Raw genomic sequence first — 17,933 nt, 5'->3', positions numbered from 1 at the left:
AATTTCTTCTTTTTTTATGTTTCTGGAGTATTTTTGCTAATATTTTGTATAGAATTTTGCATCCCTTATTCATGATTGAAGTTGACTTGCAATCTTCCATCATCATTCTGTCCTTTTCAAATAGGGGTGGCATCAGTATTACACCAGACTTAATAAAGACTTGAGAAGTTTTTCACATTATCTGGAAGATTTTGTGTAAACTGGAATGCCATCTTCCCTGAGAATTTTTATTCTGAGAAATTTCTCAGGAGAAATCCCTGAGAATTATTCACCTGAGAAATCATTGAATCCTGGATTCCCTTTGTGAAGCAATTTTTGATTGCTAGTCCAATTATTTAAATTCAAGTTCTTCATTTCTTCTTAGTTGGTTATGGTAGCTTATATTTCTCTAGGAATTTATCCACTCTGTCTAAAATTTCAAATTTATTAGCATAATATTTTCCATAGAACATTGTTATAATTATTGATGTCTGTATCATTTATAATGATGCCACCTTTTTTATTCCTCATACTTGTGCTTCATACTTAAGTTAGGTTTTTTTTCCCGAGAATCAACTTCTGTCCTTGCTGATATGTTCAATTGCAGTTTTATTTTTTATTTTATTAATTTGTCTTAATTTCCTTACTTTTACTAATTTTTAGTTATTATTCTAACATCATGAGGAAGATTTTAATTCTTTTAATACTATATGCATTAGAGGTTATTTTTCCTTTAAATACTACTCCTCAATGCATTTGAACATACGTGTTTAAATTTATATGTTATCCAATATTTTGAGTAGTTTTCCAGCACAGATTTAATATGAATCACTTGGCCCACCATTTTGCCTAAAATAGAAGCCAATACTCCTCTTTTATTGATGGAAACACTACATTGCTTCTGACTCATCCATTCTTAAAATTGTTTAAAAACAGCATTCTCTCTTTCTCTGAATGGTTTTCATTTTTGCCAATGCCTATGATTTCAATAACTTCCTATATTCTATCTCTACTAAGTAATTAGCCCATTATATTTCGCTCATCCTACACAGTAGACTTCCTTTCTGATCAATTTTATCCAGCAGCATGATCTCTGGCATCATTGCATAAAGGTCAGGAGGTAATTTCCTTGTTCATATAAATATCTTTAATATGTACAAATATTTTTGAATACTCACATCCAGAGTTTCAGTAATTCACATCATCTGTATTGTGAGACTTGATGTATTTAATTTTAAATATAGAGCTTCCTAGGTTTTCCTTCTTACTCAGATTTTTCAAATCACAAGCCATCGTGCATGCTTACCTGAAAACCCAAAACAAAGCAATCGGAACAAATTTTAAAATCATTCTGAGCTAGCAACACAATGAAATACAAATTACTTAAACTACCGAAAGCAACAGGACATTCATATTCTTATGATTTTAGTGATAGAAGAAGAATATGCCATATGAGAAGTAAAGAGAAACAGCTGAAATTTTAACAACTGTATGTAGGCTAGTGTGATATACTAACATCCTAAGGAACCTCAGCTACAGATTGAATCTGTTAACACCTGCCATTTCCCTCAGATCTTCACGAAATATTCAGTAATACCAAATCCTGGGAATAGATAAGGGGAACTCAGGGAAATCCTCCTTAAGATGTGAGGAGTTTCCTGAATGTTCAAGGCAGCAACCTTCACAGGTGGGAGGTCAGGAAAAGGAAGATAAAAAAATACATATATATCAGTGGTACCTCACATTTTCAAATATCAAAAACTGGGGACACACCAGTAGAAGTGTGAGAGAAACACATCCACAGCATTCTAGGTCTTCACAGAGTTGAGAGCAGCTGCTCTCTGCATGCCATGGTGAAACCTCGGGGCTCAATAAGATCTACCAAGGCCCAGAGAGCAAATGGGGTGATACTAGAAAGCAAGAACAAAACAAAAAATTCCACAGCTGCTCTAAACCCTAGCAGCTGGGATGTAAAGCAAAAAAAGATTTCCCACATTTACAAAAACTGGTAGCTCAATTGTAAAACAGGCCAATTTCCAGAATGTCACCATTGATCATATCCCAGATTGCACTAAAGGAATGTCCTGATCTTAGGGTCAGATGTTTAAAGTCAATGGTAAAATAAATCAAAGCCACAGCAAAGCTGAGCTCCAAATCATCTATCGATATGAATGATTTAGCCCACCTCTCTAGAAACCTGAAAGAAATAATGGGCCCATTCTGGAGGTAAATATGATTTACTTCTGTCTCTACTTATATTTTATACAAAATATCAGTATATAATAAAAAAGTATAGGGCACATGAAAAAGGAAGAAAATGAAACCATTATTCAAGAGAAGAAATAGTTCATAAATACAGACCCAGAATTTTCCAAGATGATGAAATTAATTGTTAGGGATTTTAAAAATACTTTTGATTAAAGTGCTATGGGATATAGTAAGAAAGGTAGATAGGATGTGTAAAGAGGTGGATAAATTAATCAGAGAGATGAAAGTTATAATTAAAGATAAATGGAAATATTCATGTTGAAAATTACTATGTGTAAAATGAAACATTTATTTAATGGATTTAACAGCAGAGAAGATCAGAAAACTTGAATGCAGATTATGTAAAGAGAATCCCAACTAAAACTCAACCATTTTTTTAAAGGGAACATAGCAAAATAATTACAAGTAACTGTGACCCCCAAAAAAGTGAAAGGATAAGGCAGAATAAACAGTTGAGATAATGGCTGAAAACTTTCAAAAACTGGTGACAGACATCAACCCATTGATTAAAAATTCTCAGTGCAGCAAACAGGATAAATACAAAGAAAATCAGCATAATCAAATTCCTGAAAATCAAAGGTAAAGAACAATTCTTAAAATTAGCCGTTAAGAAAAGGCTCAATATAAAAGAAGAAAAGAATATGAATGATGGATATCATTTTACCAGAAATGATACAGGTCAGATGACAATGGAATGATGTCTTTAAAGTTCTAATTGAAAAAAAAAAAAGATAAAATTGCCAAATGTAGAATTCTATCTCCTATGAAAACATTCTTTAACTATGAAAGCAGTATAAAGATGTTATCAAGGGGTACCTGGATGGCTCAGTTGGTTAAGCATCAGACTCTTGATTTCAGCTCAGGTCATGATTTCACAGTGCATGAGATGAATCACCTCATTGGGCTTTGCACTGGCAGCATGGAATCTGCTTGGGATTCTCTCTCTCTCTCTCTCTCTCTCTCTCTTTCTCTCTCTTTCACTCTCTCTCTGTCCCTTCCTCACTCATGCTCTCTCCCTCTCTCTCTCTCAAAAATAAATAAATAGGGGCGCCTGGGTGGTTCAGTCAGTTAAGCATCCAATTTCGGCACAATTCATGATCTCACAGTTCCTGGGTTCAAGCTCCATGTCAGGCCCTGTGCTGACAGCTCAGAGCCTGGAGTCTCCTTCAAATTCTGTGTCTCCCTCTCTCTCTTCCCCTCTCCCACTCACATGATCTCTTTCTCTCTCTCAAAAATAAACATTAAATAAATAAATAAACTTAAAAAAAGATGTTATCAAGTTATCCAAGAACTAAGAAAATTTGTCTCCAGTAAATCCACATTCTTAAAAAAAAAAAAAAAAAGGAAAGAAAGAAAAGAAAAGTAAAATAAGTGATTTAGGCTGAAAAGGATACCAGAGGAAATGCAAGGTCTTCAAGAAGGAATGAAAAGTAGCCAAAAGCATAGCTGAGTAAACATAAAACACTTTTAAAATGATCTTTCTTATATTTATTTTACATAATATTTATTCATTTTTTAAAGACTTGATGCTTATTCAAAAATAGTGACAAAGATTTTTGGAGGTTAGAGTTTATGTAGAAGTAAATTATAATAATCCAAAAAAGAAAAAGTGGGGAAAATAAATAGAATCATACTATTATAATTTTTATAAGGTTCTTATTCATATCCTGATGTGGTACATTATTATTTAAAGTAGACTGTTACACTAAATGATTACTTTTGAAATTCCGAGATAAACCACTAAAATACAAAATACACATAATTAAAATCATCCATACAAGAGATAAAATGAGAATGAAAATGTTATTTGCCAAAAGAAGGCAAAAAAGGAGAAATAGAGAAACAAAATACAAACGAGATAGACAGGATACTTATCCCAACCATACTAATAATAAATGTAAATGGATCACCATTCCAATTAAAAGACAGAGATTACTATGCTTAGGAGAAAAACAAGACCTTACTATATGCTGTTTACAAGAAATAAACTTTAAGTATAAGGGCACAGACTGGTTGAAAATAAAAGTATGAAAAATACTCTCATGCAAACATTAGGCACAAGAATGCTCATATGACTGTATTAATTTCAGACAAAGCTATCTTCAAGACAAGAAAATTACTAGAAACAAAAATGGGCATTTGATAACAAACAATTTATCAAGAAAACATAAAATCCCAAACACCTAATTACATCAGAGCTCCAAAATATATTAATCAAATATGACAAAACTTATGGAAGAAATAAATTCATAATCAAAGTGCAGAACTTTAGTAAACTTTTCTTAGTAAATATTAGAATAAGTAGACTAGAATAGTTAGTAAAAATATAGAAGATTTTTCCAAAAAACTGTTAAACAATCTGACCCAGATTTGACAATTATAGAATACTACTTTCCATTGCAAACTCTACAATATGCATCTGGAACTTTCACTAAAACCATACAGTGGGTCTTAAATCCGTAAATATCAAGTAATTGTAATCTCACAGGGTACATTCTTAGACTACAACAGCTTTATATGTGAATTCAATAAATATATCTAGAAATATATTTACAATATATAGAAATTACACTTTTAATAAATAGAAATTATAATAAGTACGTATTTAAGTGACACATATTATTTAAAGTAATATTTAAGGAGCAAGTCCTAAAAACTAGTATTTCACTTGAAGAAACTAAAAAAAGAAGAGTAAATTATATGTGAAGTAAAAGGAAAAAAATTAAAAATGAGTGGAAACCACTGAAATAGAAAAATGAACCAAAAATAGTGAAAACTGAGAAACGGAAAGGTTGGTTTTCTGAAAAGATTAACCTAGGTAGAATGATTAAGAAAAAAATAGAAAAACTTCAAATTAATATCAGAAATAAAAACATTAAAATGATAAATACATATTGTGGACAATAAAATAAAATCCAGATAAGTATAACACAGCATCCAGCAAATGGATGGATTTCAAAAACATGTTAAATTAAAAAGCCAGGCATGGAAGAATATTTTCCAATAATTCCATTTAAATGAATTCTCTGGGCGCCTGGGTGGTTCAACTGGAAGAATATCCAACTTCGGCTCAGGTCATGATCTCATGGTTTGTGAGTTTGAACGGGGGTTAGGAGGGTTTGGGAGAAATGACTGAAAAGGTACATAAGAGAAATTTCTGGTGTGCTGGAAATGGCCTATATTTTGTTTTCTTTGGTGTTTACACAGGAGTATAAATTATTAAGCAATTAATATATATGTATTTTATTCCTTGTTAACTTTACCTCAATTAAAAAAAAAAAGTAGACCTTCCTTACTTGCATCCTAGTTTAGAAGAGAGACTGAACCCTGTCACTGCCTTACTTTTGATATCTTTATAATCCAATATTTCTCCTTTGCTTAGCTTTCTCTCAAGCCACTAGCCATATATATCCTCCCCAAATATGATTTTCCCTCTACAGAAGTTTTTCCCAAAGTTATTTGTACGTTCTGGAATACTATCCTCCTTGACCTATCTAAATTCTTCTGATTTCTCAAAGTTCAATTCTAACCCTCTTTGAGTCATGCCCATTTGTTCTTGCTGTTATTATTATTATTATGACTACTACTAATAATTATCACTTATTAGCATTTTACATGCTGTAACACGTATATTTCACATGTTTAGTCACTTCTCCTAGCAATCATGAGAGATGTAGTATTATCCACATCCCTATACAGTAAAGTAATGGTCAAAAACAATTTGCAAAATATTGCACAAGAAAGAAGCAGAGCCAAGAATGTCTAACTATGAAGACTGAACTCATAAGCCCATTGGACTACCTTCAATCATGTGCTTTCTTTTGGTCAGTACAAGTAAACACTTGAATATAGTGGGGCTTTTTTGTTGTTGCTGCTGTTCTCAAGAATAGTAACCAGGGCTATTGTTTCTCTTAACTTCTCCTAAAATACTTAACATATTGGTGGTCACACACACAACTAGGGAAATAGTTGCTGACTGATTGAAAATGAAGTTATTGTCTCCAAAGTTCTGGGAGTAGATCTTTGACTAAGTAAATACAGAAAACAGCCAAAATAATTATGGTTACAATAATGGGAGTTTTTGTTGATTTGTGACTAAGCTGCTGCCAATACTATCACTTGGTTGGCATATCCTCCATAGGTTATACCATAATAATGATTAAAGCCAATCTCTTAAACATTAACATGAATATAGGATCATAGTTATTATCTATACAAATATTTGTTATTCATTAGAGCTATAATGAAAACATAGCTAAATCATCGGGGTATAAAGCTTTTAAGATAAAATTAAAGCTGGGGTGTTTCATTATACTTCCTTGTATTTAAAGAAAAAAGTAACAAATGTTTCTTCTTGTAATTAGAGTTGGTTCTTGCCAAATTGGTTGAGTGGAAATCCCAGTCATCCTTTATTTCTTTGCTTAAAAGATAAATATTATCTTTCTGAATATCTCAAACTGTTCTTATTATCAGTGAATGCTCATTGTGTACAAGTTTTATCCACCCACCACTTCTTCTGATAGTCTCAATATCAACTAATACATTTATTTGTCTTTCCCTTGCACTCTGACTTCCAAGTAGGCATGGCCACTGAGAGGCACACCAAAAGACTGGAGGCCAGGATAAAATCCAGAGTATTTCTATTCTTCTTCTCTTTCCAAGTCTGGTGACATCTCTGGCAGGGGTCGCATATTTCCATCGTGTAGATTTCCACATGCCCCATGATTTTAATCCCTATAGAAAAATCTAGATTCTTGTCTCTGGTAATACCACCTACTCATCTTATGTCTCCAGCTCTAGGGTGGTGGTGCTATCCTGCTTTGTTAACCTTTACATTGCTTCACCTTCTGCTTTTTTGGTATCTCAGTTTCTCTCTCTATTAAAAAAAAAAAGTAAATAACCAGGTTGCATTAATTGTTCCCTGCATTAAATCTCCCCTTTTGAAAGACCTGGAGAGGTGTCTGTTTTCTTATTTGAACCTTGACTGACTGACACACACATTAACCATTCTCTTTAAAATGTGTATTACCTAGTACCTATATGTTATAGTAACACATTTCAAAATTCAAATGCAATAGCAAAAACTTCTCAGAAAACAAGTAATTTATGAAAATCCTTTTATTTCCTGTCTTACTCATTCAAAATGTGATGACAGCAAATTAGTAGCAGCATGGAAGTCTGTCTCTATTCTTGTTGATAATACAAAGCTAAAAACCATACTCATGAACATGGTAACACTAATTTCTCTGATTTGTTGTTTCCTCCTTATATGAATTTGTTAGGTACACTTCAATTTCTGATTGGATTTCTTTAGGAACTTTAACTGGTATGTTTAACATAACAAATTATCGATTATTAGCCAGAAGTCTTTCCTTAAATAAAATGAAATAGACATATGTTTTTATGTAGAGATGACATTCAAAATAGGGCTTCAAAAGAGAAGTAGCCATACTTAGATGAATCAGGCTAATGCAGCATCGTTTTTTCCTATGGATTTATTAATAAATTAGCAAGCTCTGTTAATTTATATAATTTTTTACAGCATGAATATATATTACTAAAATTTGTGCTTTTCTAAAATAATGTGTCATCGTTCTGTCTTGAGATAAGTCAGAATATATTTTGTTAAACCAAATGAAATTCAAGACTCAATAGGTCTACTGTAGAACCATACCAAGAGGAGCCTTGACACAGATATCTGGAGCTACAATGAGTGATGTCTCTGTGTCATAGATATGTGACAATTCTTGGAAACCCAAAATTGAAGCTCCCTATATCAGCAATAGCAAATAAAAATGTTCTTTGTTTCTACTCTTCTGATATGAAGGGATGAGAGTAGCCACATTTCCCACCACAGCCAGCACATTCTCTGATAATCTGCCTAATGCACAGCAGCACTGTTAACCCAATAGCAAGTTAAATGTCCACAAAGTGGTCAGTGAAAAAAAGACCTGAACCCACTGTTGCTATCTTTACTTGAACAACTCCATCAATGTCTTCTACTGACAACCCAAAAAAGGAAAGATAGCCTAACATGGACATAAGTGATGACTTGGAAAGAAGATTTAATGTCACTTAAGTAATGTGTGATCTTGGAAAACATACTTATCCTTTGGACCTGAGTTTATTCATCTATAAAGCAAAAAGTCTATAGCAGCTGAATTCCAAGTCCCTTTTACTTCTAATACCCTTCATTCTAGAATCTCCCATCTCCCTTTGTTTGAAATATTTTTTCCTTATTAACTGGCTAGATATATGCAAAGGAAAATAAGAATGAGACTCTCAAAGAGTTGTGCTATGGAAAAAACAAAATTATGAGTATTTTAAGGAAGCCAGAACTAATATTAGTGGAAACACTAAAGGGATTTAAAAAAAAAAGGCTAAACCATGCAGAGAGAGAAAGAGAGAGAGAGAGAGAGAGAGAGAGAGAGAGAGAGAGAGAAAGAGAGATTGAGAGAGGATATTGACTATAAGGAAATAAGGCTGAGTGGGGTGAGACTCAAAGTTGGTACTCAATTAGGGCATAAGCAAAAGGAAAAGCACCAAACAGAACCCAGTAAAAAGAAAGTAATAATTTTCTTGTGTCCTTTCTTAAGTACAAGGGGCAGTAAAGCTACCCACTTCATGTCAGTCTTCTGAGATAATGACAAATAAATGCACATAAGATGATGACCTTTTATTTTTTTATATTTTTTTAAGTTTTTATTTAAATTCCAGTTAACATACACTGTAATATTAGTTGCAGGTGTACAATATAGTGATTCAACACTTCCATACAACACCCAGGGCTCAGGTACAAGTGCACTCCTTAATTCTATCACCTATTTATTATGTTAACTAACTGGAATTTAAATAGAAACTTAATTTTTTTTTTAAAAGACAATGACCTTTTAAACCAGAACCTACAGTGGCACAAACAACGTGGAATAGCTCCATTTCCTATTTAATAAGTATATACTCTTAGCCAGGGAGCATTTTCTTTTCTTTGCAGCCTAGTAGAAAGGAATTGCTTGAGCATCTCACAGTCAATCTCTAAAATATTTCCAGACTTTTCCCCCTCATTTTTTCATTTTATCTCATTCCCAGGTAACTGGAAGTTAACCAGGGGGAAAATCCAATTTCTTATGTAGTTTCATTTAAAAACAGAAAACAGTTTATCAAGTTGAGTAGGTTCCTTTGTACGTTTTTACTCTATGAACAATTTATTCCTGAAGAGTAATTGAGAAGTAACTTGTGGGAAAGAATGTCACACAATAAAGATCTCTATATTTGGAGAGAAAGTCACTTTGCAGTAGTGAGGGAAAATTGAGTTGCTCAGTATTTTGGTCAATGCACACAATTATAAAAAGTGTCATGGAAAAAACACATAGCTTCTCAACTTTCTGGTACCAGTTCACTGTTTAATCTATAAAGTATTCTGTGTAACCTCAGAACTTTGGGGGTCTTATCTTCTCATCATACTATGGAGCAAGATACCCAGTTATTTTGTACATAAATGGAGGACTCAAGACTTTGAAAATAAAGTGGAGCTCCAAGATTCCAGTGGCAAAATGTGACTCTCACAGCATGTGACCATAAAGACCAAAGGAATATTATATAGAATAAGTTATTATTTCCTCCCAAACCTCCCCCATCTCTTGACCGATCTACCAACCATGAATCTAGAAGAGAAAGTACCTGATCATTTAGAATCTGTCCCAGAAAGTTTGGAGTACTAACTAGTCCTGTAGGATCAGGGATTTTCGATGTTAGATACAATCATCAAAATAACAATTAAATATTTACATATTAAATATACTAAAATATAAAAATAACAAAAAAGCAACAATAATAGTTGTGTCGTAATATCTAATACTTGAGAACTTACATACATTACCTAATTTAATTTTCACAACTTTCTTAAGTAGGTATTATTGTGATACACATTTTATAAAAGAGGAAGGCAAGACTTGGAGAGATATATAGCACCTATGGGCATGGGTTACACCTTTTGGGGCTCACCCACTCTCATATTGCTAGATATTTTATCAATTATATTATACTGAAAATTATTTCATATGTTTAATGTTTTCTCTCAGAAGAAAAGTTTCTGAGACTGTGGAAGCAAGTTCTTCATTATTTCTTCATTCATTATTTTCAGAACAGTTTACAAAAATTTCTATACATGTTTATAGTGTTAAAATAATGCAATATTTCCATTTCTGCTTTTTCAGCATATGTAATAAGTAGATACTGTCTGAAAAGAGGTTGTGAGTTGTGCTGATAGTATATGAATAGAGATAAGCTGAATATATTCATAACTTAGTTACCAGTTTATAACTCAACTGAAAGATACTAGCCATCATAGTGATTGATTTGTAAACCTCTTTGAGATATAATTCACATACCATACAACATGGTATGTTGTACTATTTAAAGTGTACAATTCAATATTTTTAGTATATTCACAGAATTATGCAATGATCTCAATCTATTTTAAAATATTTTGTCTTCCCCAAAAGAAATCCCATACCCATTAACAGTAAATAGCTGTTCCTCTCCAACCTCCCTCCTCTCCCTCCACCAGTCCTAAGCAACCACTATTTCACTTTATGTCTGTATAAATTTCCTATCCTGTACATTTCATATAAATGTAAATATGTAATCCATGATCTTTTATGACTGGATTTTCCTACTAAGAATATCATAAAGATTCATCTATGTTGAATTATTGATTCACTATACTGTATACCTGAAACTAATATAACACTATAGGTTAACTTACTGGTGTTTTATAAATAAATAAATAAATAAATAAATAAATAAATAAATATTCATCTATGTTGTAACATGTATCAATTCTTTTTATTGCAGAATAATGTTCCATTGAATGGATATACATTATATTTTCTCATTCATCAACTAATAGATATTTCAGTTGTTTCCACTTTTGACAATTATGAATTATGCTATTATAAACATTCTGTACAAAGTGACATAGGTTTTCATTTCTCTTGGATATATAACCAGGAGCAGAATTGCTAGGCTATATGGTAACTCTGTTTTTTAACTTTTTGAGGGACTGCCAAACTGTTTTTCATAGCAACTGCCATTTTACATTCCCATCAGCAACGTATGAGAACTTCAAATTCTTTATATCCTTGCCAAGAGTTATCATTATCTGTCTTTTTAATGTAGCTGAGAATTTTTTCATATGCTTAATGGTCATTTATGTGTCTTCTTTGGAGAAATGTCTATTTAAATTTTTTGCCCATTTTAACAACTGCTATTTATTTTTTATTGAGGTAAAACTCACACAATATAAAATTAATCATTTCAAAGTGTATAGTTCAGTGTCATTTAGCACATTCATAATATAGTACAAGAATTATTTCTAATTCCCTCCCAAAAAGCAAATGTGTGACATAAATCATATTATTTGTATAAACTATGTAGACAAATTGGTACGGTATGTCTCAAGGCTCTAAGTGTGCAAAATATTCTTACCAGTCAGAGCATTTCATGAACTCAATTGAGAGTTGGCCAAAGGTCAATAATGTAAATAGGCCCTTCCTGGGAACATGCAAGAACTGAATAACAGCCCTGCTGGATTGATTCTTTCTCACACAATTATACACAAAATAATACATAATTCTTAAAACTCAATGATAAGGCAAAAAAAAAAAAAAAAAAAAAAAAAAAAACCTAATAGAAAGGGCAAAAAGCCCTAAACAAGCATTCAGTGAAGAAGATATATAAATGGCCAATAAGCACTGGAAAAGATGCTCATTATTTTTACTCATCATGGAAATGCAAATTAAACCACATGAGATACCACTAGACATGAAGAAAATAAAATAGAATTGAAAAGACTGACAATACCAAGTGTCAACTTGAATAAAGAACACTCTCAAGTCTCATATATTGCTGGTAGGATTGTAAAAAGGCACAGCCACTTTGGAAAATAGTTAATATACACTTAACATAACATTCAGCAATTCCTCTTTTAGTATTTACCCAAGAAAATTGAAATATATGCCAACACAAAGACTCAATTGTTCATAACAGGTTGTTCATAATAGCCCTATTATGGACTGTCAACAATCCAAATATCCATCAACAGGTGAATAGGTTTACAAATTGTGGTATATTCTCACAAGGAAATCCTAGTCAGAAATGAAAAAGCTTGAACTTCAGATACACACAATAGTGATACACACAACATCATAAATGAGTATTGAAAACACTCTGCTGAGCAAAAGAATCCAGCCATGACTGATAGTTTATGAAATTCTACAATAGGCAACCCGTCTGTAATGTCAGATAAGATCAGTCATTGGCATCCTAAAGTTAAAGATGGGAGAGAAAGGTTGACTGAAAATACCAGAGAATTTTGAGGAGTAAAGAAAATGTTCTACCTTGATTAGAGTTATGGTTGTATACATTTGTCAAAACTTATCAAACAGAACCTTTAAAATGATTGTATTTTATGGTATGCAAATATATATACAAATACCTCACAAAACTAGATTTGTAAACAATGAAGCTGGGCCACTAGATTAATGCTTAATTGCATTTTACCACTTGTCTTCCAATTATATGAGTAAATGAATCTTCTTACTTTTAAACCAATTAGAATTGATCTTCTGTTACTTGATAGCATCTTCACTAATACATCTCATCAATTACTTAATATATAAACCTATTCATATAATCCCACTTTACCAATACATCTCATCATTTAAGTAATATGTAAACGTATTCATATAATCCCATTATTTTATGTACAAAACTCATGTATATCAAACAATTAGGTTTTAAAAATAATTTTCATACACTTTTACAGTTTCAACTATATTTATACTTTAACCTACATTTTAACACATATTCAGTTCCTAACCAAAAATGAGCTTTTAAAATTTAAAATTATGCACTTTCTCTAAAAAATGGAATTTAGGGGTGCCTGGGTGGCTCAGTCGGTTAAGCGTCCGATTTCAGCTCAGGTCACGATCTCGCAGTCCGTGAGTTTGAGCCCCGCATCGGGATCTGGGCTGATGGCTCAGAGCCTGGAGCCTGCTTCCGATTCTGTGTCTCCCTGTCTCTCTGCCCCTGCCCCGTTCATGCTCTGTCTCTCTCTGTCTCAAAATAAATAAACGTTAAAAAAATGTTTTTTAATAAAAATAAAAAAAATAAAAAATGTAATTTAAACTAAATTAAAATCATTAATTGTTAAGTGGTATATATGTAAAATTTGCCTTTAAATAAATATTAGATACTTAACTAAAATATATATATATATATATAATGAATTTCATGACATTCTGATCTGAAATTCTGTAATATTTTGACTTAAATATAAATATCCAAAAATATTAATTAAAAAAATTTCCAGTATGTCAAAAAAGATTTTATATAGATAATGATGGATAGATGGATAAACAGAATTTTTTATGTTGATTTGTGGTATAGACAATGTAAATATTTTGGAAAACATTACATTCACAGGTTACTAATCATCACAGATTACTACATTTAGTTGTTTTTTTCCCCCTTCCTTGAATGCTAGTAAGTGACGAAATGACTAGAGCTCTCTCTTTTCACTCTTTCATCTAGTGCTCTTTGCTATCAATGACTAGCTTAAAGAAAGTAGTAAAATGACACATAAGATACAGATTGCATAATCAACCCAGGAATGACTCCCATATAAGGAGAGTCCATTTATTCCTAAATTGTGTTCTTCTTCTTTGTCTGCTTTTCCTCTGTATTTTTTCCCTAAAAACACTACACTGGAGAGTAGCAAAAAGACTGTCATTTTGTCACTTTATTTGGATCTGGTACCTACTTACATTTCAGCAATGTGTTAAACCACTTTGCAAACGAATCTTACAAACTGCTTCTAAAGTGATCCAATTTTAAGGGTGCCTGGGTGGCTCAGTCAGTTAAGCGTCCGACTTCAGCTCAGGTCATGATCTCACGGTTTGTGAGTTTGAGCCCTGCATCAGGCTCTGTGCTGACAGCTCAGAGCCTGAAGCCTGCTTCAGAGTCTACATCTCCATCTCTCTCTACCCCTCCCCTGCTCACACTCTCTCTCTTTCAAAAATAAACATTAAAAAAAATAAATTTAAAGTGATCCAATTTTTATCTGAATAGCCATGGGATCATTTTATACTCTGGAATAAAAGTTGATTTTTTTTCCTTTTTTATTAATTAATAGACTAAGCAGATACTCATGCCTGGCCAAACTAAGCTGCTTTATATTCTTCTTGTGTGATGCAGTAATGGTAATACTGAGTTCTAATTCATTGATTGGTATTATGAATTGAATTGTTTGTGTCTTCTCAAAATTCTTATGTTGAAAGCATAATGTCCAAGGTGAAAGTATTACGGTATTAGGAACTGGGGCCTTTGGAAGGAGATTAAATCTCTAAGAATGGAATAAGAGGCCTGAGTTCCCTAGCCCTTCCGCCAGGTGAGGACACAGCTAGAAGCCAGCAGTATACAATCCAGAAGAGGGCCTTCACCAGGACCTGACCATCCCAACACTCTGATCTCAAATTGCCAACCTCCAGAATGGTGAGAAAGAAATTCCTGTTGTTTATAATAAGCCACTCAGTCTGTGGTATTTTGTTACAGTGGCCAAACAAACGAAGACAGTTGGCATATTCCTACATCAATTCTCTCTTGCAGTGCTTTTGCAATAGAGCTCTCTACAAAAAGTCCATCTACACTAAATAAATAAATGAATTTGTTATTACCCTATAATGTCTTTTTTCCCTTCAACAGGTGAAGGAAGAAAATTTTCTATATTCAGTAAAAACATGTTCTGAAATATAAGAATCTTACTAAATAAATATCTAATAAGTAGTACAGAAAAATATGAGAAAATAGTGGTCAAAGCATGGGATTCCAAACCAGGCAGACTTGAGCTCAAAAGGGTTTTCCACTTAGCAGCAAAATTACCATGGAGACACTTAACCTCTCTAAGCTTTATTTTCCTAATCTATTAAATAGACAAATTAGAGTATTTATTAGGACAAAATTAAATTACAAATAAGAAAATGAAAATCTACTTAAGCAAAGTGAACAAAGTGACACATGTTAGTGTTCTATAAAAGATCACTTTTATTCTTAAAAATCACTGTTATTACTTGTATTATTTTTTCCAGGCCCTAATAATAACATTTTATTTTCATTATTTGCTAAACTATTGGAGTGCAAAGATAAGGCATCAGAAATGGTCTTGTGGGTTCACAGCCTACTGCAGAAACAAGACATGCTAATGGATGGTGAGAATATAGTAAGATTATCTCTGTCATGGTATGAAAAAATGTGCCATGGTATTCCAAGGAAAAAATATATTATAGATTAGTTCTACCTCAGAGTAGGAGAAGGTGATAACTGTTGCAAAGATGACAGAAAAATTCTCATTACTGTTAGGACATTCAAGTTTCCTCATAAACTACCTGTATGGGTCTGTTAACATTTGAGTCTCCCATTTTCCACAATGACTACTTTAAACTTTATCCACCTCTCCTCACATTTATATTGTCTCCTCTCTACTCCACATCCTCAGCAGACAACAGGGCTTCACGGTTTTGGAGGAAATAGAAGCCATCAGGTTAGAATCCCATTAATTTCATTTTTCCTAATATGTGAATCTGTGTATACTAGAACCTAACAATACCCTTTCATTCCTGTCACACTGAAGGAACTTAACCTCCATGTGTACTTTGGATCTCATTTCCTCAGGAAACTGTTGCTGGATCCTTCTAGTTGGCTTTTAAATGTTAAGTGTCTCGAAAGAAAGAAAGAAAGAAAGAAAGAAAGAAAGAAAGAAAGAAAGAAAGAAAGAAAGTAAGAAAGAAAGAAAGGAAGGAAGGAAGGAAGAGAAAGAAAGAAAGAGAGAGAGAGAGAGAGAGAGAGAGAGAAAGAGAAAGAAAGAAAGAAAGAAAGAAAGAAAGAAAGAAAGAAAGAAAAAGAAAGAGGAAGAAAGGAAAAACAAACATCTCCAGCCACTTCCTGATTTTCTCCCCTTTACAACCGAACTTCTTTAAAGAGTTTTCTATGCTTAGTATTGCCTTTTCCTCACTCTCACTCTTCATCTTACTCTAGTCTGGTTTATGTCCCCATCGCTTCATAGAAATAGCTCTTTTAAAGGCAACCAATAAATTTCATTTGACTAATCCCAAGAGAAATATTTCTTACTCGACATCTGGGGAGCATGTGTAATATGCATGATGCTCTTTTCCTTGACACATCTGTTTTCTTGGCTTACAGGTCACAATGTTGCTTTTGTTTCCACAACTGATTACCTCCCTGTCTCCTGTGTGGGCTTATTGCCCTCCACTTGACCATTAAATATTAAGATTCTTTAAGTTCCATCCTCTTCTCATGCCATAGTCACCATAAATGATGTCATCCATGCCCATGACTTTAATTACCACCAATATACCAATGAGTCCTATCCAACTGCAAACTTGGCATCTCCCATTAATTGTCTCAAAGGCACATCAAATTCTACACATCTAAAACCCAATTCATGTTCTCCACCTCCCACAACCACTTTATAATCTACTTAGCATGGTGGTGTTCCAATGTGTGACAAAGCATGAACAGTGATAAACCAAACACCTGCTTTAACCCATTGTCCTTATCCCCCAATCTGTTACAAATCATATCTATTTTAGCTCCTGAATATCTCTTACTTTTGTTTTTCTCTATTTCCACTGCCACCCCCATAGTCCAAGCTACACTTTCTTCTCATTCCAATAACTATAATATCTTCTGTAGCCATTTTCTATTACCAAGTAACAAGTTATCATAGACTTAGTGTGTTGAAACACCACCAATCTATTAGTTCACAATTTTGTACATGAAAAGTCCAGGATGGGGCAAGAATAGATAGGTTCTCTGCTCATGGCATCAAAAAACTGAAATCAGGGTGTCAGGTAGGCTGAGTTCTTATCTGTGGGCTCCGAGGTGGGGGGGGAGGAAATCTACTTTGAAGCTCATTCTTGTTATTGGCAGAATTAAGTTCCTTGCAGTTATAGGACTGAGGTGCCTATTTCCTTGCTAGTGTCAGCCAGGGATTGCTCTCAGCTCCTTCATTCTTTTCCTTTCATCTTTAAGCCATCAATGGCACATAAAATCCTTCTTGTGCTTTGAATCTCTGACCTCCTTTTCTGTAACCTGCTGAAGAAAATTTCTGACTTTTAAGTGATTTTAAGTTCAGGTTGGACCCACACAGATAATCTACCTATTTAAGGTTAACATATTTGGGAACTCAATTCAAAATATCATCTAAATATCTTCATCTAAATAATTCATCTAAAATATCTTCAAAGGAGTATCAAGATTAGTATTTGACTGAATAACTAAGAGAAGGTATTTGGACACCAAGAACAAGAATCTTGAAGGCCATCTAAAATCCTGCCTACCATAGTTTCTATGCTTTTTATTATTCTCCTCTTACAGTTTACTTCAGCCAAAGTCATCACTCTATACCCCATCCTTGACACTGAACACGCTCCATGGTTTGTTTATTTGTTTGCTTCTTTGGTTGGTTGTTTGGACGGGGTCATCTATGTAACATAAAATGGAAAGTAGAAATGTCTTTGTATAATTTTGATTAAAAAAGCATAATACAATTTACACACACATGGATGATAATCATCTAGCATAAGAGTCACCAGCAAGGAAGAATTGCA

The sequence above is a fragment of the Leopardus geoffroyi genome, chromosome A2 (assembly GCF_018350155.1).
Source record: "Leopardus geoffroyi isolate Oge1 chromosome A2, O.geoffroyi_Oge1_pat1.0, whole genome shotgun sequence".
Classification (NCBI taxonomy): Eukaryota; Metazoa; Chordata; class Mammalia; order Carnivora; family Felidae; genus Leopardus; species Leopardus geoffroyi.
Note: the sequence above shows the minus strand (reverse complement) of the source record.